At 39.0% G+C, this 24,746-nt stretch overlaps 1 protein-coding gene across 3 annotated transcripts in view; it reads right to left on the bottom strand.

Annotated features, from left to right (window-relative positions):
- YES1 (YES proto-oncogene 1, Src family tyrosine kinase) overlaps positions 1-24,116 on the bottom strand; it is a 50,442-nt gene extending 26,326 nt beyond the window's left edge. The window contains exon 1 of one of the 3 annotated variants that reach the window (XM_045574912.1): positions 23,865-24,116. The gene's annotated coding sequence lies outside the window, so the exon portion shown is untranslated. The remainder of the gene's footprint in view (positions 1-23,864) is intronic. The other 2 variants (XM_036418042.2, XM_036418041.2) reach the window with 2 other exon arrangements.
- Between the last annotated feature and the right edge of the window lie 630 nt (positions 24,117-24,746).

Here is a 24,746-nt window from a genome sequence, read left to right as displayed (position 1 = left end):
TCATTTCTTGTACACTATACAGCCTATCAATGTGACATTCATATAATAGGTATACTAATATTACAAAATCTGCATTTTTTCCACTTCCTAAAAAGGCAATAATGGAGATTTCATTAATTAACTAACTTTTTTAAAAAAAATCTTTATTGTTCAGATTATTACAGAAGTTCTTCTTATCTCCTCCCCACCCATAGCTCCCCTCCACCGGGTTCCGACCCCACCCCCTCGTCCCTCCACTATCCTCGTCCACAGGTGTAAGATCTTTGTCCAATCTCTTCCCCCTGCGAATTGTCAGTATGTTCTCTTTCCATGCCCTGATTCTATTATATTCACCAGTTTATTCTGTTCATCAGATTTTTTATTCATTTGATTTTTAGATTCACTTGATAGATATGTATTTGTTGTCACTTTGTTGCTCATAATTTTTTTACCTTTACCTTTACCTTTTTCTTCTTCTTCCTCTTCTTAAAGAATAACCTTCAGCATTTCATATAATCCAGGTTTAGTGGTGCTGAACTCCTTTAGCTTTTTCTTGTCTGTGAAATTCTTTATCTGGTGCTGAACTCCTTTAGTTTTTTCTTGTCTGTGAAATTCTTTATCTGAACTTCAATTCTAAATGATAGCTTTGCTGGGTAGAGTAATCTTTTTTTTTTTTTTTTTAATATATTTTATTGATTTTGTACAGAGAGGAAGGGAGAGAGATACAGAGTTAGAAACATCGATGAGAGAGTAATCGATCAGCTGCCTCTTGCACACCCCCTACTGGGGATATGCCCGCAACCAAGGTACATGCCCTTGACTGGAATCGAACCCGGGACCTTTCAGTCCCCAAGCCAACGCTCTATCCATTGAGCCAAACCGGTTTCGGTTGGGTAGAGTAATCTTGATTGTAGGTTCTTGCTATTCATCACTTTGAGTATTTCTTGTCACTCTCTTCTGGCCTGCATAGTTTGTTGAGAAATCAACTGACAGTTGTATGGGTACTCTCTTATATGTAACTAACTGTTTTTCTCTTGCTGCTTTTAAAATTCTCTTTGTCTTTTGCCCTTGGCATTTAAAGAAATATATATTTTATTGATTTTTTACAGAGAGGAAAGGAGAAAGATAGCTAGAAACACCAATGAGAAACATTGATTAGCTGCCCCCTGCACATCCCTTACTGGGGATGTGCCCGCAAACAAGACACATGCCCTTGACCGGAATCGAACCTGGGACCCTTCAGTCTGCAGGCCCATCTGCAGGCCCTCTACCCACTGAGCCAAACTGGTTAGGGCAGTCCTTGGCATTTTAATTATGATGTGTCTTGGCGGGATCCTCTTTGGATTACTCTTTTTGGGGTTCTATGCATTTCCTGGACTTGTAAGTCTATTTCTTTCACCAGGTAGGGGAAGTTTTCAGTCATTATTTCTTCAAATAGGTTTTCAATATCTTGCTCTCTCTTTTCGGGTACCCCCATAATTCAGATGTTGGTATATTTGAAGTTGTCCCAGAGGCTCCTTATAGTATCTTCATATTTTTGGATTCTTTTTCTTTTCATTTTTTGCTTTAATTTAAAATCTTTGACTTGTTTCTTGGGATCCTCTGGTCTACTGTTGAATTTATGTATAATATTCTTTCTTTCAGACAATGTGTGCTTAATTTCTGACTGGTCCTTTTTCATTTTTTGGCATTCTCATTCCTAAGTTCCTCCAAGGTTTCTAGAAGATTCTTGAGTAACCTTATAACTGTGATTTTTAACTCTATTTCCAGTAGTTTGCTTTCCTCCATTTTTTTCATTCATGACATGTTTCTTTGTCGCCGCATTTTGGCTGCTTCCCTGTGTTGACAGAGTGGCCTTGTGTGGTAGGTGTCCTATAGGGCCCAGTGCCTCAGCCTCCCCAATCACCTGAGGTGGACACTCTTGGTGCACCCCTTTGTTGGCTGTGTGCACAGACTTATTGTAGTTAAGCCTTGATTGCTGTTGGTATCACTAAGAGGAATTGATCTCCAGGCCAACTGGCTGTGAGTAGCCACTTTGTCTAAAATAGAAGAACTGCTGTGCTGGAGACACCCTTATGGGACAAGACTTGCTTCAATGGGGCTTTGGTGTTCACTGAGTCTGCCTCTTGAGTGTGACACTTATGGATGTGAGGAGTTGCAATCTGATATTGTCTCACACTGACCACTAGGTAAACTGGCTCTCCAAGGAGGTGCAAAGTCAACCACTTGCTGGGACCATCCAGCAGGAACTATAGCAAGATCTGCAGATTTCTCCTCTTTGTTTGGGGTTAAAAGTTCTGGATCTCTCTGACCCAGCTGCAGTTTGTTAGGTTAGGCTGTGAAAGGACAGTGCTTTCATATGTAAAAGCTGCTGCACACAGCTTGGATGAGGTTATAAACGGGGTGGGGACTCAGGGAGTCACCAGGGCAAACAGTGATTGCTGCCAGTCAGCTGTCTCCGTATCTCAGCATCTCCACGTCCCATGTCCCCATGCAGTAACAATGATCCCTGCAAGCACCTCTGTGAGAAAGCCACCCTCACTTTATGATCAGATGCCAGACAGTCCAGTTTATCCCCATAGGAGTCTGGTTCCCAGAGTCTCGCTGGAAGAAACGAGTTCAGAGCACTCAGGAACTTAAAAACAGCACACCTAGTTGCCAGCCCGGTTTGCACGCCTCTGCACTTCCTACCCAGTCTCACTGCATTTTTTTCTTTCCTTCTACCGTGTTTTCCCGAAAATAAGACATCCTCCGAAAATAAGACCTAACGCATGGAAAGATAAAACAACCCTGAAAATAAGACCTAGTGCAACTTTGGGAAAAAAATTAATATAAGACACTGTCTTATTTTCGGGGAAACAGGGTAGTTGTAGAACGTCTACTCAGACAGCTTTCCTGTGGTTCTGGATGGTAGTCGTTATGTTTTTTAGTTGTAGTTTTGGTGTGGTTGTGAGAGGCAGCATGTACAGGTGTATACCTTATGCCGCCATCTTGGCTTCTTTCCTCCTACCAGTCTCAATGCGCTTTCTTCATCTCTCTGGTTGTAGTACTTTCACTCAGCCAGCTTTTCCGTGGTTCTTAATGAGAGTTGTTCTGTCTTTTAGTTGTAATTTTGATATGGTTGTGAGAGGCAGCAAATACAGGTGTTTACCTATGCCACCACCTTGGTTCTCTCTACTTCACTTATTTTTAAAAGTCATTCTTATTTTACAGATTTTCCCTTCTTTTTTTATTTTATTTTTTTAAATTTCTTTATTAAGGTATCACATACTTGTTCTCAACCCCTCATACCAATCCCCCACCCCTTCCCACTCATGCCCCCACCCCCTTATTGTCCTTGACCACTGGTTGGGCTCTCATGTATACACACAAGTCCTTTGGTTGATCTCTCCCTTTGAGGTCCAACAGTATGACCCATGGCTCCTTATCTTTGGGTCTGTTGTTATTCATCAGTCTATGTTGTTCACCATTTCTGCTAGACAAATGAGATCATGTCCTACTGGAAATATACTTATAAGAATCAAAAATGAGACAAGCAATAATGGTTATGCTGAAAGGTATATGAATCAGTCTGTAGTGAGTTTCTTTCTGGGCCAACAGTTCTTCTGAAACCCAATTTCAATATCAAACAGTTCCTTATGTGTATATGCGCAGCAATGATATTTCAGTTCTGGATGGTGGACAAATGGTGGTAATGCAGGTTCGACCCTCTCAGGTTTGGTCCTGGGCAACCTGCAGTGATACACTGCTGCTGACTGCTGTTATGGCAAGATGTCATTGGCGTCTTCCATCTCTGGACTGCTTCTCTTTTGTCTTTATGGTTGGAGTAGTCCTGTCAATTCCTCTCTGTTGCCTGAATCCACATGGTCTCAGAGTTGTTTTCTGAAAATATACAAACGTATTCTCCACCAAAAGTTAATAAGGGAATTTTTTCTATAAATTTGACTTGGGATCCTTTTTCATTTTTTTGCCCAAATGATTTTCCTCTGGCTTGTTTTGACACCATGTGTGTTTTTCATGGGAGTCTTGCTGTTAGCATTATAATTAATTTTCTAAAGTACAAATTTTCTAATGTAATTTACTTACAGGATATTTTTCCTTACATGATATTCTTCTCCTCCCCCCCCCTTTTTTATTTAAATATTAGGAGGCTTTTGAAAATTTTATAATGTAGTCTTGATAGCTTTTAAATTTTAATTTTTTGCACTATCATATGACTGCTTTAGGTTATTTTCCTGTTGTGAGATTTTTATCATGAGATGAACAATCAATAAAAATTTTAGTTAATACTTTAGGAACAGCTTTTTGTCCAGTGCAATTAACTTTTCTAGAATATTTGCTTATTTCAATTAGCCAATTTAAACTAGCCTGAAAACTTTCCTACTATTTTACTGTCAAATTTAAAACAATCTTATTTTACCGTGTAAATATTAGTGGAAAGGATTATTTGCCTTCTTGAGTAGGCCCTGAGCATTCCTGGTGATAGGCTGGATTTAGATATCAAAAACCCACTTCCTCACACCATGGGTACAAGAAAACTCAATCAAGTCTTGTTGTAGTGAGAAGGCAGCTGCTGTCAGCCGAGTCTCTGTCTTTTACCCAGGTCCCGATTTGAGCTGGGCATGGGAAGTTAAGCAGCCATAGATTTTCCCTTCTTATATGGCATTCAAAGGGAAGTGAGTGATAAGATGTGTGCCTCCTAAATTCTGAAAAACAACCTAGACTATATAACATTAATTAGAAATATATAATAATAAAAGCATAATATGCTAATTAGATCAGACAAAATTCCGGATGTCCTTCTGGGGCTGCCACAGCAAGGGCCGGGGCAGCAGTCAAGGCAGCAGCCTCAGCCTAGGAGCCCCTTGCACAAATTTCATGCATCGGGCCTTTATTATAGCTATAAATGTTAAAATAGAATCTCAGAGTTAGTTTTTTTTCAGCTCCGAAACATGATTGGGATGGAAATCTAAGGGAACTACTTCTAGAGGTGTTACTAAAAATTAAAGGTAAGTTATTTAATAATCTAGTGTTGGAAAACTCTATTAAAGCATAATGTAAAAGCAGAAACCTTAAAAAAAATGATAGACATATGATTATTTAACTTTCATGTGGGAAGCAGAGATGGGGACAAACACTCTTAAGTGAAGCTAAAGATATGAGAAATAATTATCTGTACTTTCTAATGCTCTTACTTGCTCTCTCAACACACACATGAATGTGTATATATGAAAACTGGTTGACCTTCTAAACATAGACAACTCTTACACATGAAAAAAAAAAACCCTCAGAAAAATAGGAAAGCTTATCAAAATGCAATTCACAAATGAAATACAGAAGGCCAATTAGCATCTCAAGATATGTCCAACCTTCCAAATCTTCTAATAAATGCAAACTTTTAAAAGTACCAGGTTGACAACTTCTGACTCAATACTCAAAGTTGAAGGATAAATTTTAACCAACAATCATTATATATCTACAAAATATGTTAAATGCAAAAATATTTAAAAATCCAAAGAATGTATTTAAAGATTACCTATATCCAAAGTCTAAATATTAATAGAACATTGTTAACAATTACATAAAATTAGCCTTTGAAAGAATAGCAGCTGTATGGAGGAAAAAATATGAAAACCAGTATTTTTAATTTGATAACAGGCCAACTGAAATACATAAATTCATTACAGAGTTTACTGTAATTATTCACTCAACCCACATTTCTATTCCTAGCTTCCATAATCTCTCCTTTTCACTTTTTGTCCATTCAAGACCCTTGTTTATGCCTTTTTCTCTGTAAGACATTCCTCCTAACTTCTTTTCCTTTAAAAGTCAGAGTTTTTCCCCCCCTTATCATACCAGTTTTTCATTCTTCTTCTTAACCTGTCCTCCAGCACCTACCTTCCTTCCTTCCTTCCTTTTAAAATTGATTTCAGAGAGGGAGAGGAAGATAGAAACATCAATGATGAGAGAGAATCACTGATTGGCTGCCTCCTACACGCCTCAACTGGGGATCAAACCGGGAACCTAGACCTATGCTCTGATTGGAAATTGAATCATGACCTCTTGGATCCTAGGTCAACACTCAACTACTGAACCACACCAGTCGGGCTATTTAATTTTTGCTGAAAGACTAAATCGCTGGATTGTAAGTTGATTCTAATTCTTTCCAATAACCTGCCTAATATTTATTTCTCCCCAAAGAGCCATGTATATAGCAAGAGTTCTAGAAATACTTGCAGATTTTCTATTTCCTAAGTTATCAATTCTGTAAGTCAAATAAGTTTTTCAACTTTCTATCAAGTGATATTAGATTTTCCTATATTGTTATCAGTATAGGATACTTTGTAATATTATATTTAGTAGTACTGAGACAAATTTGAAATAATTTTTTAAATGCATCTGCCTCAATCATTAGCTGATAACATTTTACACTGTACTGGGTGTTAAAGGTATTTTGTTTTTAAAACATTTTGACAGTATTTTGACAGTGCTTTGTTTCCAAAGTACTTCAGTATTTAATTTGACCCCATAATAATCTTAATTTGTCAGAAGGAAAAGTATAGAGGTATTCCCTACATATTATATTTAATAAAGAACCTGCTTGGGGAGGGTTCAGTCACTTGCTCAAGGAGATGAGGCTAAAAAGTAAGCACAACTAGGGAGCAGGGTTTTCTGAGTTCTATGCTGCATTATTCCCAGAAAGCCTTTAGGGAAGCCTTGCATATAACATTGTCTGTTCTTTAATAAGTTATTAAATATTAGCTCTTCAGAAAATGTTACAACATGATAACATTATTGGCAGCGGACTTCACTGCTCCACCTACAACACAAATCTAACTGAAAGCATCATCCTGTCCTTCTCCACCCTGACCGTTTTGCCTTATCAGTAGTAACAATGATTAAAAATTCTCAGATGATTTAATATATTTCTGAACTCTTAGAAAACATTTAAATGTACTTTATTTCTATAAACTAACTCTAGCAAGCTAAATAATTGTGATTTTATATGCTGTATCCAGCAGGGAAGAAAAGGCTAGTTTGGCATTTTGCCCAGATGGCTCCCATCTAAATCTTTAAGAAATTCTATAGAAATAAATTTATAAGCTTAATTTCATAAGATACAAAATGATCACTCTCCATAGGTCACTGTACTCTACAGGCCATAAACACAGCCAATGGTTTTTCTCTTTCATTTTTAAATCCCCTCCTTTTAGCATAAAGCACAAAGGACAGGAAGAACTATGAAATAGAAAACAGCAGAGAGGAGGAAACAGCAGACTACTAAAGGGCGTGCACTTTGTCTTGCAAAAGCAAACAAAGAACTTAATTTTCCAAGGATAGAAAGAACAGAAAATGTGAGCAATGGAAAACTGAGTTTGCAGAAATCACTGATAGTAATTTAGTAATTTTCTATCATCTTTTTCCTTCTCTTTTTTTTTCTTTTCACTTTTAGATATACAAACAATTGATCCCAAAGAAAAAGTAAGCCAATTCATGCTAAATTCTTGGTGGTTCCTCAGAGTTTCTTTAATGAAATCTGGTATACGATTAACCATATAAAGGACCTACTATAAATATGTGAAAAATTCTACAGAAAGCTTAAAAATTTATAGTTAAAAAAATCACAAATTACAGAAAGCCCAAGATTTTAAAGAAATTATGAAATTCAAGCTAGAAAAGATCAATTATAAAGATCCCACGTAAAAGTTGATTACCTTTGGCCACTATAGACAATTATTAAAACCAGTGTGTTTGTAGATAGGCACTTATAAAATATTTATTAAGCATAATTTCCTCCACCGTTAACTCTTGACAAAAATAATTGATTTTATACCTATCTTAAAATGTTTATCCTCTCAGATTTTCATACTCTACCTACTTTCCTTTATCAAGACTTGACCTGCAAATTACAGTAAACAATTTACTGTATTATTTTCAAGTCCTTATGTCAATTACATGCTCCTCTGACATTGTATGGGTCTTCTTTAGGTAGAGTGTTAAACCTTAAAAACATACCATGCAACTATTTCTATAATAATGAATATATCCCTTCTGTTTTTATAAAATTTATTTAAGACTAAAGAGCAGAAGAAATTAGACACATTTTTTAAAATATCAATTTATAAAACTGACCCAACACTCTGATTTTTCCCAAATTCCTGTGGTGTTTACTTTATTTCCATCATACTTTTACTCATTATCTTGAGTTTCAATGTATGTTTTAGTCAATAGATAAACTTAATTTAACAGTTTAATTGTTATATAAATCAAACATACAACTCTAAACATGAAATTAAATGCAGAATACCTGGGGAGAGGAGCTTTTGGCAATAGCAACAAGCAAGGAACAATCAGGTGTGTTTCAAAAACCAAAATAAGTCACATGATGGGGAGCATGGCTGGAGATGAGTTTAGGGAAGCAAGGCAAGAAATAAATCAGTTTAATCTATTACAGCTTTCGGAGACTAGGAACCTTTCTGATTTCCGATACCTTTTGGTATTGTATACTGTCAAACTACTAGCCTTTTCTCAGGAATTAGCAGAAGCTGTATCCTCATCTCTCATACTTAAGCTAATATTTCTAATAATAGTAATGACTTTTTTTTAATGCTTTGTTTGGTATCCAATAACTTAATTATAACTTATATATATTATGTATGTTTAAAACCACTATCTTTTTTCCAGTTACAAAAAAAATTTAATTTTGAAACAATATTAGATGTACAAAAGTTATGAACATTTTCTTTTAAAACACTGTAGTCCTTTTAAGCTTATATTTTGCTATCTAATATCCTTTCTCAAGTAAGATGCTATATTACTATATGAAATAAACAGTTTATTGTGGTTTTGTTAGAGTTTAATACAAAATCTTAAAATGTTTGCTTCAAAATGTAATTGCCAAATATGTTAAAAGATATCTTTATTTTAATTTTTTACTTCAATTAAGAAAATTCTGTCCTGTCATTAATAATTTTAAAAGGCTTTGTGTTTGGTATACAGGAGGTAGTTAAATGTTTATTATTTAACTAGAGGCCCGGTGCATGAAATTCTTGTGGGGGGGAGGAAAGGGGGGAGGAGGAGGAGGTGTGTCCCCTCAGCCCAGAGCCTGCACCCTCCCCAATATGGGACCCCTCGGGGGATGTCTGACTGCCAGTTTAGGCCGGATCCCAGCAGACATCCCTCTCACAATCTGGGACCACTGGCTTCTAACTGCCCACCCCCCGTGCCAGCCTGGTCACCCCTAATTGCCCCCCTGCCAACCTAGTTACCCCCACTGCCCCTGTCGGCTTGGTTGTCCTGAACTGTGACCCCCGCCAGCCTGGTTGCCCTTGTATTTTCTCTAGGAGTAATGGTTCAGTATTCACTAATTCAGTATTCAGTGATTTGCTAACGTAACTATTGCAAACAAAAAGAATTGACTATAAATGAATATTTTTATATAAAAGATTCTTATAAGTGAAGTCAAAGTTTACTTTTTGAAAACTGTGATTTTCACTGTCACCTTTCACAAAGTCTAAAATGTACTTTTTAAAAAAAGATTTATTTTATTGATTTTTTACAGAGGATAGAGAGTTAGAAACATCGATGAGAGAGAGACATTGATCAGCTGCCTCTTGCACAACCCCCACTGGGGATGTGCCCGCAAACAAGACACATGCCCTTGACTGGAATCAAGCCTGGGACCTATTGGTCCGCAGGCCGACGCTCTATTCACTGAGCTAAACTGGTTTTGGCTAAAATGTACTTTTTATTTATTTATTTATTTTAATATATATTTTTAATTAAATTATTATTTTTGTACATATACCAATGCCCCCCCTCCCGTCAATACCCTCTCTCCCCAGAGTTTTGTGTCCATTGGTTGTACTTATATGCATGTATACAAGTCCTTCGGTTGATCTATCTCCCCCAGATCTCCCCAACCTCCCCGCTGTAATTTGACAGTCTGCTTGTTGCTTTTCTGTCTCTATATCTATCTTTTGGTTCTTCAGTTTATAATGTTCTTTATCATCCATTAAATGTTTTCAAAAGTGTAGCATTTTGTTCTATTTTTAAATTATACCTTTAATAAATTAATAAAACCCCTAACAATTTCTATACCATTTTTGCATTTTAAGTGAATTAAAATTAATTCAAATGAATTATTATTATATATTGTTTTGTCCCAAATAGAAAACTATGAATTTGCTAACATATATTTAGTTATCAATTACTAAAACAAAAATCAATGTGAGCAAATAGAGGACAAGTAGTTAAGACATTCATGTCTCATATACCTAATACATACATTCACTACATTTCAAATGAATAAGGAAAAGAACCAAAACTCTTGCTCAATGGTTAGAGCACCACTCCTTGCACCAAAGGGTCAAGAGTTCCTGGTCAAGGGCACACACCTAAGTAGCAGGTTTGACTCCTGGCCCTGGTTGGTGCATGTGTAGGGAGGCAACCAACCAATGTGTTTCTCTCACACCCATGTTTATCTCTCTCTTTCCATCCCTCCCAGTGGGAGAAAGATATCACATGACCTCACTCATTTGTGGAATATAATGAACAACATACACTGATGAACAAAAATAGATTCAGAGACATAGAAGCATCTAACCATTAAACGTCAGAAGGAAGGCAGGGGAGGGTGTGTGTGTGTGCGTGTGTGTGTGTGGGGGGGGGTTAAGAGATCAATCAAAGGACTTGTATCTACACATCTGAGCATGACCAATGGACACAGACAATTGGGGGTTGGGGTATGTGCTCGGGGGCAAGAGCGGCGGGGAGAGGTCAATGGGGAGAAAAGAAGATATATGTAAAACTTTCAATAATAAAGCATTTTTTTAAAAAATCAAAGGAAAAATATCCTAAGGTAAGGATTAACAACAAAAAAGAAGTAATTCAACACAAGGTAATAAACCAAGAATTAGTCTGAATAAACATGTAGGGTAAAATAACTAATTAACTGAATTATAATCTAGTAAAAATACATTTCTTTTAATTAATGACAATAACTACAAAAATAGCTAACACTGAACAGTTAAATGGGATAGCCACTGTGTTTAGCACTTAAAATGGTTTTCACCCTGGCTGGTTTGGCTCCATGGATAGAGCATCAGCCTGTGGACTGAAGGGTCCCAGGTTCGATTCTGATTAAGGGTACATGCCCAGGTTGTGGGCTCAATCCCCAGTATTGGGCATGCAAGAGGCAGAGGATTAATGATTCTCTCTCATGGATGTTTCTATCTCTCTCTCCCTCTCTCTTCCTCTCTAAAGTCAATAAAAATATTTTTTAAAAATAATTTTATTAAATTCTCAAAATACTCTGAAAAGCAATTACTTTTTCCTCATATACAGAAGCAAGACCTGATACACAGAGGTTTATTTGTCCAAGGTGAGGCAGTTGAGACTTCAGAGCTCCAACGGTTTATGACTGTGTCAAACTGAACACCTTTAAACCTTCGAGTTATGGAAATATATCTCTACAATAGCCTGAGATATTTATTAAAGATGAAATACCTGTCTTTCAGTCCAAGACACACTAAATTAGAATTTCTGGAGGTGGAACTTAAAGAGGATATATTTTAACAGACATCCAGGGGATGAGCAGCCACAGTGAAGTTTGAGAGTTATCACTTTTAAGTATATATGATTGACCCCTTATTTCTATGCTCAATACATACCTATTAACTACACCAGAAAACATCTTGCCTTCTCTATCTTTTCTTTATTCACATTATCAGCTACTCTGGAATGCCCATTTTATTTATTCTTCAAATCCTTCTCAAATCCCACCCCCACCAAATGTGCATTTCTCTCTTCTCTTGATCTGCCACTGAACTTTAAACCTCCAATACAGTATTTCTTCAGGTTATCTAAGGAAGCAGTATACTTAATTGATAAGCAGGATAGGACAGAGTTTCCTTTTTATCTTCCAAAAAACTTAATTAACATAGTGCCTTGACTTGAGTAGATATAATTTTTTAAAGGTTGAATTCAAGAATTGAACTATGAATCCTTTTATCCATCAATGGGTAGGATTTGACCCAAAAGATAAATATTAATCAACAAATTAACATATGAATCTGGCTTTTTTTTTTTTTTAAATATATTTTATTGATTTTACACAGAGAGGAACTGAGAGGGACAGAGAGTTAGAAACGTCGATGAGAGAGAAACATCGACCAGCTGCCTCCTGCACACCCCCCACTGGGGATGTGCCCGCAACCAATGTACATGCCCTTGACCGGAATCGAACCTGGGACCCTTCAGTCCGCAGGCCGACGCTCTATCCACTGAGCCAAACCGGTCCCGGCTGAATCTGGCTTCTTTAAAATAATATACAGATGATGTACTGCAAGAATTGTACCCCTGAAAACTATATACTTTTATTAACCAATATCATCCCAATAAATTCAGTAGAGAAAACACACACACACACACACACACACACACACACACACACACACACACGTTATAACCCCTCCAACCATCTGGAAGGAAGGTTGACGTCTTAATGTTTGGAAGGAAAAAAAGGGAAAAGATCAGAAAAAATATAATGACTAATTTATACACGTTAATACTGACATTGGTTATCAGAATTGGTGGTATTGTGGGTATTTTACTTCTACAAAACTTTCCAATATATTCCAAGTTTTCTAAAATGAATATGTAGTTCTTCCAAAATCAGGAAAATAATCTCAATAAATATCTTCATTTAAAAAAAGACTAAGTAGACCTGGCTGGTATGGCTCAGTTGGTTATAGTCGTCCTGTACACAAGAAGGTGGGGGGGTTCAATTCCCGGTCAGGGCACATACTCAGGTTATGGGTCAATCCTGGTCGGGGTACATGTGGGAGGCAATCAATTGATGTTTGTTTCTCACATCAATGTTTCTCTCTCACTCCCTTCCTCTCTCTAAAATCGATTTTAAAATTTTTAAAAAAGACTAGGTAGAATAAACTTTATCCATAGCAAATATCAAATTAACTTCCTAGTTATCTACAACTTCTTAAGCTGTAAATTTAATGCTTGATTTCAACATCTGCTCTATCCTCAAAATATCCATATAAGATGAGTAACAAGAAAACAACAGCTATATAATAAAGGCAAAATGCATGTTAACCATTTCTGACATCATCTTATCAATTCTAAAATCATCTTATCAATTTAGAGTGGCAACAATTGATGCTATTAGTTTTATGCATTATTTATTACTTATTAACTGCTATATTTCCATTTAGAAATAGGTGGGAACCTTATAGACCAGGGGTAGAGGAACCTTTTATCTGCCAAAGGTCATATGAACATTTATAACATCATTCTCAGGTCATACAAAATTATCAACTTAAAAATTAGCCTGCTGCCCTAGCTGACTCAGTGGGTAGAGCTTCGGCCCAGGACCGAAGGGTTCCGGGTTTGATTTCAGTCAAAGGCACATAGTTTGGTTGCAGGTTCAATCCCGGCCCTCTTTGGGTATGTGGAAAGCAACCACTCAATGTGTCTCTCTCATATCTCCCCCCCCCCACCCCCATCCTTGGGTGAAGATTAACAATAAATAAAAATGAAAATAAAAAATAGCCTGTGCCGAAACCGGTTTGGCTCAGTAGATAGAGCGTCAGCCTGCAGACTGAAGGGTCCCAGGTTCAATTCCGGTCAAAGGCATGTGCCTTGGTTGAAAGTACACCCCCAGGGGGGGAGGGTGCGGGAGGCAGCTGATCAATGTTTCTCTCTTATTGATGTTTCTAACTATCCCTCTCTCTTCCTCTGTAAAAAAATCAATAAAATATATATATTTTAAAAATAGCCTGCTATAGTTGATCAAACATTTAATTAACTCACCCCTAATGCCTTTGGCAGGGCCAAACTAAATGATTTCATGAGCTTTATACAACCCGAGAGTCAGACGTTTCCCACCCATCATAGAGACTCAAATAAATAAAAGTCTATGAAAAAACAGATTTTGGTACATATCAAATTTTCGTAGAGTTGTGTTCCTAGGTCTATATATAAAAAAAATCAAGTATGTTCTACATGATCTGTGTTCTGAAGGATTTCATTCCATTTATAATGTGAATCCCCCAAAAATATGAATTTGCCTGTTTTGGTTATTTTGGAATAAAAAATTAAAGTGGCAATAGTGTGAATTTTTAGTGAATTCCTTTCTTTCATGCCCATGTAGGCAAACACTGCTAACAGATTGTTGCACCCTCCTGTATTTTAAAATATTTACAAGATGCCTATTATGTGTTATTCTAGATACTTGGAATAACTTTGATAACCAAAACAAAGAGCCCTGCCCTCAAAGAACTTACATTTAAACAAGAGATGTGGCCCCATCATTTAGACTGGCATCACAGCTTTAAAGGTCTTTGCCAACCTTTTGTAGACTCAATAAACAGTCAGTGGCAGAACTGTTCGAGTGATGTGTGCAGGAGTTGTATTGTAGATAGTCTATGTGGGATAATAATGCTACAAAATCAAGCTAGAATGCCCACTAGGAAACAATGCTCCAGCTTATTAGAGTGGACAAAGGGTACATTCTTAGATACAACTAAAAAAACAAAATAAAAAAAATCAAAGGAGGCCAAGAAGAAAAGCTTCTAAGGTGGTGAAGGAAATAACTGTCAATGGAATGTAGCACAGTGACAACAGTAGCAAACAAAATTTTCATTTGGAGCTTTAGATGAGGCTCTTTATCCAAAGAGTACAAATTTCATGTAACAATAAGATTTATAGGAACACACCATATGGAAGAATCCTACTGTTCCCTCCAGAGGAAATGAAGGCTGGTGAGTCTCTACCAAGATGTAGGAAATTCCATCCTACTGACAGGGCAAATTTAGCAAGGGTGCTCGCAGCATGGGTCAAAATGTGATGGAGGACCATTAGCTAATGCAGACTTTTCATTTATTTTTACTGACTCATCTAAGAATAAATGATGTAATTAGTAGAAATGAAAACAATATTGTACAGAAGTTTGAGCCAGAAAACTCAGATTTGAGCATGGAGGTTGAGGAGCTGACTATATACAGATTGTATAGACAACTTACAAAGCCCAAAAGGATAGCATTTGCTACAGTTTAGTGTAATAATCCATCTTTTGTTTTTAATTAAATGTGGACCAAAAAAACAAAACAACAACAAAAACTGGTAAAACATCTGAACACTGTCTCTGTCAATCTAGAATTAACATCTTATTTTATAAAAAGATAAATAATGCTTTGTAATTAGTATATCAATTTTCCGTTATAGACCCAACCTACAAAAGGAAAGCATTTGCTAGAGTTTAGGTAGTATAATAATCCATCCTTTTCACTTCATATAATACCTGACTTTGACACCTATTAAGAAATATGCACCAGAAAGCTATTATACTTCCACTAAAAGAAAAGTTTAAGTGGTTGAAAATTCTCAGCTCCAAAACAAATGTACAGTTTAAGAGAGAAGGAAAAAGATAAGAAATGCCCCTTTCTATCATTGCTCCTTATTCCCAAGGAAGCTGTCTTACAGCGAACAGGCTTATTGTCAATTAGCCTTAGATTCAAATTCAGTTCTACCCAATCATTTAGTCATATGACACTGGCAAATTACATATACTTTCTGATCCTGTCTCCTAATGTATTAAATACCTACCTCATCCACAAATTTTCTGTGTATTTTGGAAAAGCATTTCAAAGATTTAAATAAACTTGATAATGCACATGAATGTGTACCATAACACCAGTCACAGAACAGGCTTTTCCCAAACTTAACCAATGCCTAAGAGAAGGAGTGATTTGGGTGAAAAATAGAAAGGACACAACAGGGAAAATGACAAACTCCACATAGAGTCCTTCCCTCTTTTCCCCAAACCCTTCTCTACTCTCCTCATTTTTGTTTCTCATTCCTAATCTTTTGAAGCTTTCCCATTCTTCACATGCTCCTAAAGGGTTAGAGTAGAAAGCAGGTAGGATAAACTAGGGAAGCTCTGTACTTCAGCTTAACAGTAAGGCCTCATTGGGAGAGTTCTAGTATCCCAAAGTGGAACTCATAACAGTAATTTCTAGAGGCGCTAGGAAGGTGAGAAGGTATGGTGATTGGAAAGGCTATGGATTCATCCACTATATAATCATATCTATTTAGGAGGCCAAATATTTCATCTATTCAAGAGCTCAGCAGGTTAAAACAAACAAACAAACAAACAAACAAACAAACAAACACGAAACCTGAAAATCAGAACACATTTACCACTGAAACTGTTATACCTGTTAGTTGTTTTTTTTTTTTTTAATGTTTTTAAAAAGAGAGAAAAATATCAATGATGAGAGAGAACCATTGATCAGCTGCCTCCTGCATGCCCCCTGCTGGGGATTGAGTTCACAACCTCAGCCATGTGCCCTCACCAGGAATTGAACTGTGATCTGGTTCATGGGTCAACAACTCTCAACCACTGAGCCAAACCATTAGGTTTTTATAGGTAAACTCGAATAAGCTGCCTGGAAATCTAACCTAAAAGGCTAACCTTTCAGAAAAGACTTTTCTGGTGAAAATTTTTGATTTTCAACTAAATGCCTAACAAACTTTGGGAACACAATCTGTTTTTACAAAGTTATTTTGCAAACCTTAAAAAAAGCTAACTATTTTGAAATACCCCATGCCTATCTTGTTTTATTTTTTAGAAATATATTTTGTTGATTTTTTACAGAGAGGAAGAGAGAGGGATAGAGAGTTAGAAACATCAATGGGAGAGAAACATCGATCAGCTGCCTCTTGCACACCCCCTACTGGGGATGTGCCCGCAACCAAGGTACATGCCCTTGACTGGAATTGAACCTGGGACCTTTCAGTCCGCAGGCCAAACCAGTTTCAGCCTATTTTATTTTAAATATTAACTACACATTAAAGAAAAATAGAACAATTACTTCTTGTCAATTAAAAAAAATTTAAGTGTGTTAATGTGGCTATTTTCCTGATAAATTGTGGCAAAGCTGTCATCCAAATAATCATGATTACTGTTATGACATCACAACTACCTGCATTAATGAATAATTAAGTCCTTACTTTTCTAATATTACTACAAAAATAATTGGAAATGGTTTTTAAAAGCCTTTCTTGCAAATGTGTCTTCTTATAGTAAAACTTCTAAATACAATAGGTGTTGTGGAGCTTGTGTTATGTGAGCCACAAATACCTGTAATGAACTTTAATATCTAAAAAAAACATCAAATAAAGTCTTTCTGCCCTGGCCAAGTAGTTCAGTTGGTTGGAGTGTTATCCCAATACATCAACTGGTTGCAGGTTCACTCTCTGGTCAGGGTACATAGAAAAAAACAACCAATGAATGCATAAATGGGGGACCAACAAATTGATGTTTCTCTCTGTCTCTCTCCCTTTCTTCTAAAAAAATTAATTCTTTCTGCCTAGAGAATTAAATCAGTTTACTTGAGGCTACACCTATATAGTACAAAGGGATTTATTAAGATTTCAGAGGAATCACCAACTAATATGAAAGAGAAGTATTGCAAGAGACTGTCATACTAAAAAAATCTCCAATCTACAAAATTTATAACAGTCTCATAACCATAGCCAGTTCTGCCCAACTGTGAATTCTAAAAGGCAACAGTTATTTGCAATCCTTTTCATAACATCAAAACTAGCATAGTGTTTGTCACACCACATGTTTAATAAATGTCCAACTTAATGAATTATGTAATTCTATATCTGCCTGAGAAAGTTCAATGACAATTCTACATGTCAGGTTTTCACTATAACTTTTACTTACCTGTTATATCAAATTCTAGATTCTAAAACATTTTTCTTAAATGTTTTATCCGTACAAAATCTTCAACACACATTTACATAAGGCCAAAAAGATAACAGAAACCATCTGACCTAACTACCTCCTGTTTCAAGTGGTGAAACTGAGGCCTATGGAATATACTGAATGGACAAAGGCCTCTCAGCTCTTCACTGTCAGAAGTGGAATTAAAATACAGATGGTTTTTCTACCTTCTACCTTTTTTTAAAAATATATTTTTATTGATTTCAGAGAAGTGGAGAAACATCAATGATGAGAGAGAATCATTGATTGGCCTCCTGCATGCCCCCTAGTGGGGACAGAGCCCACAATCCGAGCATGTGCCCTCGACCAGAACTGAACTCAGGACCCTTCAATCTGCAGGCCGGTGCTCTATCTACTGAGCCAAACCAGCTAGTGCTGCCTTTTAGTCTTTTTCTCATCACACTTACAGTTGCCTTCTCTGCTCCTTTTCAAATGCCTGTTACTTTTAAATATCCTTATCCATAAAATATGAACTGCATCAGAATAAAACTAAGAAATGTATAAATTTTCTATGGAACAATTATAAGTATTAACTTATGCAGCAAAAGTCACCAACTCCTGGCCAGCTAGCTTGGTTGGTTAGAACGTTGTCCCAATCCTTGGTCAGAATAATACCCCACCACAGACACACAGATACAAGAATCAATCAATGAATGCATAAATAAGTGGAACAACAAGTCAGTGATTCCCTCTCCTTCCCTCTCTGAAATCAATAAAAATATATTTAATAAATATATAAATCTTATTAAAATGACCCTTAAATTTACATTTGCAAGTGTTTAAACAGTTCTAGAAAATCTTTTTATCTCAAAAGAATCTGTTTTATCATTAGCTTATAAAAAATAACATTAGCTTATAAAAAAGCACCAAGCTAGTTTTAGAAAATTTTAGTAGAGGTGTTGTGTGTGGAAGAAGTCATATAGCAGAATCAGATTTCTGTATACAACTAAAAAATTAAGTATTTTTTCTACTAAGGACTCTTCTTAAAGACTCATATAAAAGAATTCCTTGCCACAGTGAGCACTAGGTAGAATATATCAGTTATAGAAAGAAAAAAATAATAATGAAAGGAGAAATGCACTTTTACATCCGAGTTTTGTAGGAGCACAAAGAAGGGGATCAATACACAAATGTCTTGCTAAGTATGTGCCATAATGACAATGTATACCTGTTAATGTTCAACTGCAGTCTTCTATTCCTCTTCCTTCCTTTTGGTTATACAAGTTTGAGTGCTATTTCTCCCAATACTCTCTATTCCCCATCCAAAATTAACCAGAACCCTGAACTACCAAGTTTCAAAGCCAGGATTCATATAAGGAATTGTCTTTGTAGATTTTCCAATAGTAAAAGAGAAGACAAGATACTCCAGCTCTTTCTTGGTATGTTTATAAACTTAACAACATTTCAGAAGCAGCAAACATTGCGTATGGTACATTCCAGCCTGTGGCTTGTACATTAGATGATATTTTACCTGCATTTATTGATGTCCATCTTCTCATATCCCATAGTAAAAGAATAACAGGAAATAGAATCTAGGGTTTCTACTTGCAAATTTCAGACTGCAGGGGATATGTAGTTCTAGATCTCTTTAAAGTCTTCTACTTCCTGGGAAAAAGTAGGGAATCCAATAAATTCTCCTGCCACCCTCAAACAATAGTAACAGTTCCAGCATTTCTGAGAGCTTAAAGCAGCTTAAAGCAGAATGGAGTAAGTATGATATATGCCTCATATATACACTCAAACAAGGGAAACTGAAGTGCAATGCTATCCCAGGCATAAAGGCTTAAACTCCGTCCTACAATACCTCACTGGTACATCATCCTGTATTCTGAAATTACTCTTTCCTGGAGTGAGCTTCAAGATCTTAAAAGTAACACCAGGTTAACCCAATCCAGTCCAGGATATGTTGCCATCAAGCCAGCTAGTTCCAAAACAGTAGTAGTGCTACTGCAGCCAATGATTCCTTGGAATACAGACATGTTAAAATTACACTGGCAGCAGCGTTGGCTCTTCTCTCTCACCCTCTGCTGTTACTATACCTCCTTTTGCTAAATCTGCCTCTGAGTTTAGACAGGAGCTGGATGGTTCATAATCACCCAGCAGCTGCAGTTGAGCAATACTCGGGCTAATTGTGGCGCTGAAGCAGCTGAGAGGAAGAAAAGCGGTAATACATACCTCGCCACAGAAACACACAAACTGCCGCACACACCACCAATAAGATAACAAAATACTTTAATCGGAACAGATTATTTCCTTAAAGAAAAGCAGTTATATCTTGCTAGAGGAACTTGTATTTGTGTTACAGACCTATTTAAATGTGAACTGAAGGTGACCTAGCCATGTAGGGTTAACAATGGAAGATCCTGACTAAAACTTCCTGTAAATATTCATGTAACAAAGGCAGTACCACAAACATCACCTTCATAACATGACTGAAAGTTCCTGTGCTATAAGAATCTGGCACAGATATGATCCCTTCTTTCACTCTACATTATAAAATGCCAACAATTAAAAGCTATCAACAACTAAAACAGCAAGCCCTACATAAAACAAGAAAAGTAGCCTAATGCAACTATTCTAAGCATTTTAAAAAATATATATTTTATTGATTTCTTACAGAGAGGAAGAGAGAGGGATAGAGAGTTAGAAACATCGATGAGAGAGACATTGATCAGCTGCCTCTTGCACACCTCCTACTGGGGATGTGCCGGCAACCAAGGTACATGCCCTAGACCGGAATCGAACCGGGGACCTTTCAGTCCGCAGACTGATGCTCTATCCACTGAGCCAAACCGGTTTTGGTGATTCTCAGCATTTTTTAAACTCCAATGCCATATTGTAATTTGCTTTCTTTTGAAACAAAATATATTCCTTTAGGCATTATATGACACATCTTCATTTAACTTAAGTAAATACATATTTTATGCTCAAAATTTCATGACATCCGTACGAGTATCAAAACTGGTAAGAATATCAAAACTGCTCTAGAAGTATTACTATGCCAGAAAACTGAATATGAATAAAAGTCAAGACTTTACTTTGATGTCATAGTTAATTCTGAGTTTTAACTGTTGTTATATAAATTTTTTGTAAAATAAAGTGTATTTAATACTTATTGATCCAACAGTATCTATTAATTTAATAAATGTATTTTGATACCTACTAATTGTCACATATAAAAGCTGAAGAGGGATTAAAGTTAGTAAAAACTTGGTGTCTTCTCTCAAAATATTAAGATGTTGTTTATATGCCAAAGAAGTTGCATGCTCTAAATGGATATAATTTTTATTTAATAAGTCTAAACCTGTTTGCAAAGGACAGTTTAAGAGTATTCTAAAATCAGTCACCAAATGTTAAGTAACTTATTTAAATAACTTATATAAAATAGATTACACACAGGCTTCTTTAAAAAAGAAAAAGTTTTATGTAAACTACAACACAGATACAGAAAAGCACACAGAACAAATGTATGGCTTAATGATTTATACTAAAGCCAACACCCTTGCAAACACCACCAGTTAAAAGAACTTTGCCACCACTTAAGCTGGGTCTCCAATCACAACTTCCTCCTTTCTCCCATACCTTTACTTCTGGAGAAATCACTTCCTTGCAGGTTTTAAAAAACACATATAGATTTACCACCCAAGTTGTTATTCCTAGGCAAAGTTTAGTATTGTTCTTTTAAATTTTTATACTACTATAATTAAGCTTCTTTTTAGCATAATGCTAGTAGAAACTAATGTCTACACTGAACATGAGATTGAGAGTTAAATCTCATTTTTTTATTAAAAAAATTATTCACATTAATAAAATACTATCTAGCCGAAACCGGTTTGGCTCAGTGGATAGAGCATCGGCTTGGGGACTGAAGGGTCCCGGGTTCGATTCCGGTCAAGGGCATGTACCTTGGTTGCCGGCATATCCCCAGCAGGGGGTGTGCAAGAGGCACCTGATCGATGACTCTCTCTCTCTCTCTCCCTTCCTCTCTGTACAAAATCAATAAAATATATTTAAAATAAAATAAAATAAAATAAAATAAAATACTATCTAAAAAGACACAGCATTAACCTTTGTATAAACAAGTCTTACACCAGGGGCTGGTAACATTTCTCTTATACTGGGTCATTGCTAGTCATTTAAAATATTTATTCTTCTAACACTACATACCACAAAGGAAATTTATTTGCACGGACACTGACTTTTGTTTGTTCTTTTGTTTTTGGTGATGAAACCAGGGAGCAAACCGGGGATGCCCAGTCATTGATTTTGTAGCTTGAGAATTTCCGGAATTAAAAAAAACACCCCAAAACTGAAACCATGTATTATCATTATAATTCAGTCATAAGACAAATTCCACCTATCCCAGGAAGATAGGTCTAAGCTGTAATTTCACTTTCGGTTGAACAGAAAGGATTCAATTTTGTGGTTTATGAAGTCAGCAAGAACATACTGCAAAATTAAAGCTAATATGACATTAGGGTGGCTATGGCAGACTACATACTTTAAGAGCCCTTTTACCTTTATTTTCCCGAAAACACAGATCCGAACAGTCTCGTATCCAGATTCAGATAAAAGGCAAATGGATTTGTTTGTTTGTTTGTTTCAAACTTAAGACCCTAGGAATTGTCAACCAGCATTCAAAGTCTCCACTGAGGTTTAGCTAATGTCCAAAAGTTAAAATGTAATTAAATTTCCTTTTCTTAAATGTCAACTCTGGCAGGGGTCTCTCATTCAAACAAAGTAGGTGTATGGCTTAGTGAAAAACAACTTGCTTACAAAACAGTATATGAAAATCACATACGATGTATACAAGATACTTGGCTTCTAACATAAGGCGCTCCCTCATTACCTGTCCATTCAAAATGCTTCCTGTCCACTGCGTGCCTAATACTGCAGCTAGTTAAGATATTAAACTCACTATGCTGGCCTTAAATGCATAGCCAAGCGTACACACCTAGTAATACTTCCCTCAATGTGTAATTTAACCTTAGACATTCAGCTAGATGGTTTAAATACCCGTAGAGTGATCAAGACACCGTTAGTACTGCGACCTTACAGTTACAACACACGAATACACTATAATCATATACAGTATGTGCACATGTGAAAGCATGTATGTGCACACACACCGGTGGGACATACAGACATCACAGACCGCATGAACATAAAAGTTGTGACTCCACCAGAGAATTTTCATTCCTTTAAATTTATAAACTGTCAGTGCATTATCCCAAGCCTGTTTCAATTCATTACGCAGGAAATAAGTCCACCAGATCCAAACGACGCTGTATCTCATTCAACCACAACACAAAATTAAATGTGCAGTCCCTGCACATCGGGCTTGATTTTCCAAAGAGCTTCTTAAAACAACGCCGCCCTACTCTCCCCCCCGCCTCCCCCAAATAAAGCAAAAAAGCTGGAAGCAATTACCAAGAAGGAAAACACACGTTAAAACAGCATTTTCTGTTAACATGTGGACAGAGGGGACAGGCAGGAGCCTGTCTAAGTGGATGCTGAATGGCCATAGTTCCCAACCCCATCCCCGCACACAACAAAGGGAAACTTTAACATGTTGTGGTTTTCAATCAAACCGAGGGGAGCGAGAGGCTCCCCCCTGGCGCCCCACACGCACACACCCCCTCGTCGGCTCGGCCCTCCCGGCACAGCTGCCGCCGGCGGGGGCAGCCCTGGGCCCCCGGCCTCGGGGCCGCTCCCCACGGGGCTCGCCTCGCCTAGCCGGGCGGCCCACCGGCCCCTACGGACGCGGGGTCCGAGCGCGCCCGGCACCTTCGGGCGGACCCGGGTGGGATCGGGACGGGCTGGCCGGGGCGGAGAGCGGGGCGGGGGGCCAGCAGGTAGCGCCGGGAAGGAGACACGCCCGCCGGACAGGCCGGGCCGGGGGAGGGGAGAAGTTTCCCCACAACTTCCCGACTGGGAGCCCGAGCCGGAGCCGGAGCCGGCGGGGGCGGGAGCCGCAGCGCCTCCGGGCGCCGGCGGGCGGGCGGGCGCCGGGCCTACGTGGAGCCGGGCCGGGGTCGGCGCCTCCTCCCGCGGGGCCTCGGCCGGTGCTTACCTGCCCTCCGGTCGTGCTCGCATGGGCCGCTGCTCCGGGGGCTCTGGCGGTGGGGAGGGGGCGGCGGGCGGAGGCGAGGCCCGCGGGGCCCTCTTCCCTCCTTCCACCTCCTCGTCCCGGCGCCCGGCGGCGGCGGCGGCAGCAGCAGCGACGACAGCACGGCCGACCCCAGACTTGTTACTTCGGGAGGAGGGAATTCCCGGGCCCCCGCCCCTCGCCGTCCCGCTCCATCTCCGCTCCCGGCGCCGCCCCCCGGGCCTCGGCGGGGGCGGGGCGGGGGCTGCAGCCACCAGCGCGCGCGGCCGCCGGCCCGCCCGCGACCGGAACTCGCGCCGCCCCCACCGGGCCCCCGCGGCCCCTGCCTTCCGGCGCCGGCGCGGAGCCCCGCGAGGCCGCGGACCTGCCCCGCCGCGCGCCTCCCCGGCGGGCTGGCGGCGGCGGGCCGGAGAGTCACGGATCCCGGCCCAACATGGCGGCGGGGTCCGAGGCGGCTTCCCGCGTGGAGGGGAGGCTGGGCGCACGCGGAGGGAGAGCCGGGCCGCCGCGGGGATGGAGCCGGGGGCGCAAAGGCCGCCCCCTGCGCCTCTCTCCGCTCCCGCCTCGCCCGGGGGTCTGCGGTGCCCGGGGCTGCGGGGCTTTGTTTGCTTTGGGGGGAGGGCCGGGCTGCGGGCTTTGGGGGACAGTTGGCTCTCGGGGCCACTCAGTGTGGTGGACGGTAAAGTCCCCGCTCCGCAGGGCGCACGGACGGGCGCGGTGGTGCCCGAACGCTCAGCACCGCCGCCGGCCGGCCCGCAGCGCGCGCGCCGGGCCTCCTCCGAGCCCGTCCGGCCCGAGCTTCCTGGAGGCGGAGGCCGCGCCCGCCCGGGAGGAGATCCCTGGCTC

This window comes from Pipistrellus kuhlii, unplaced genomic scaffold, assembly GCF_014108245.1.
Source record: "Pipistrellus kuhlii isolate mPipKuh1 unplaced genomic scaffold, mPipKuh1.p scaffold_m20_p_6, whole genome shotgun sequence".
Lineage (NCBI taxonomy): Eukaryota > Metazoa > Chordata > Mammalia > Chiroptera > Vespertilionidae > Pipistrellus > Pipistrellus kuhlii.
The sequence above is the reverse complement of the archived record's forward strand: the minus strand, read 5'-3'. Positions and strand labels throughout refer to the sequence as shown.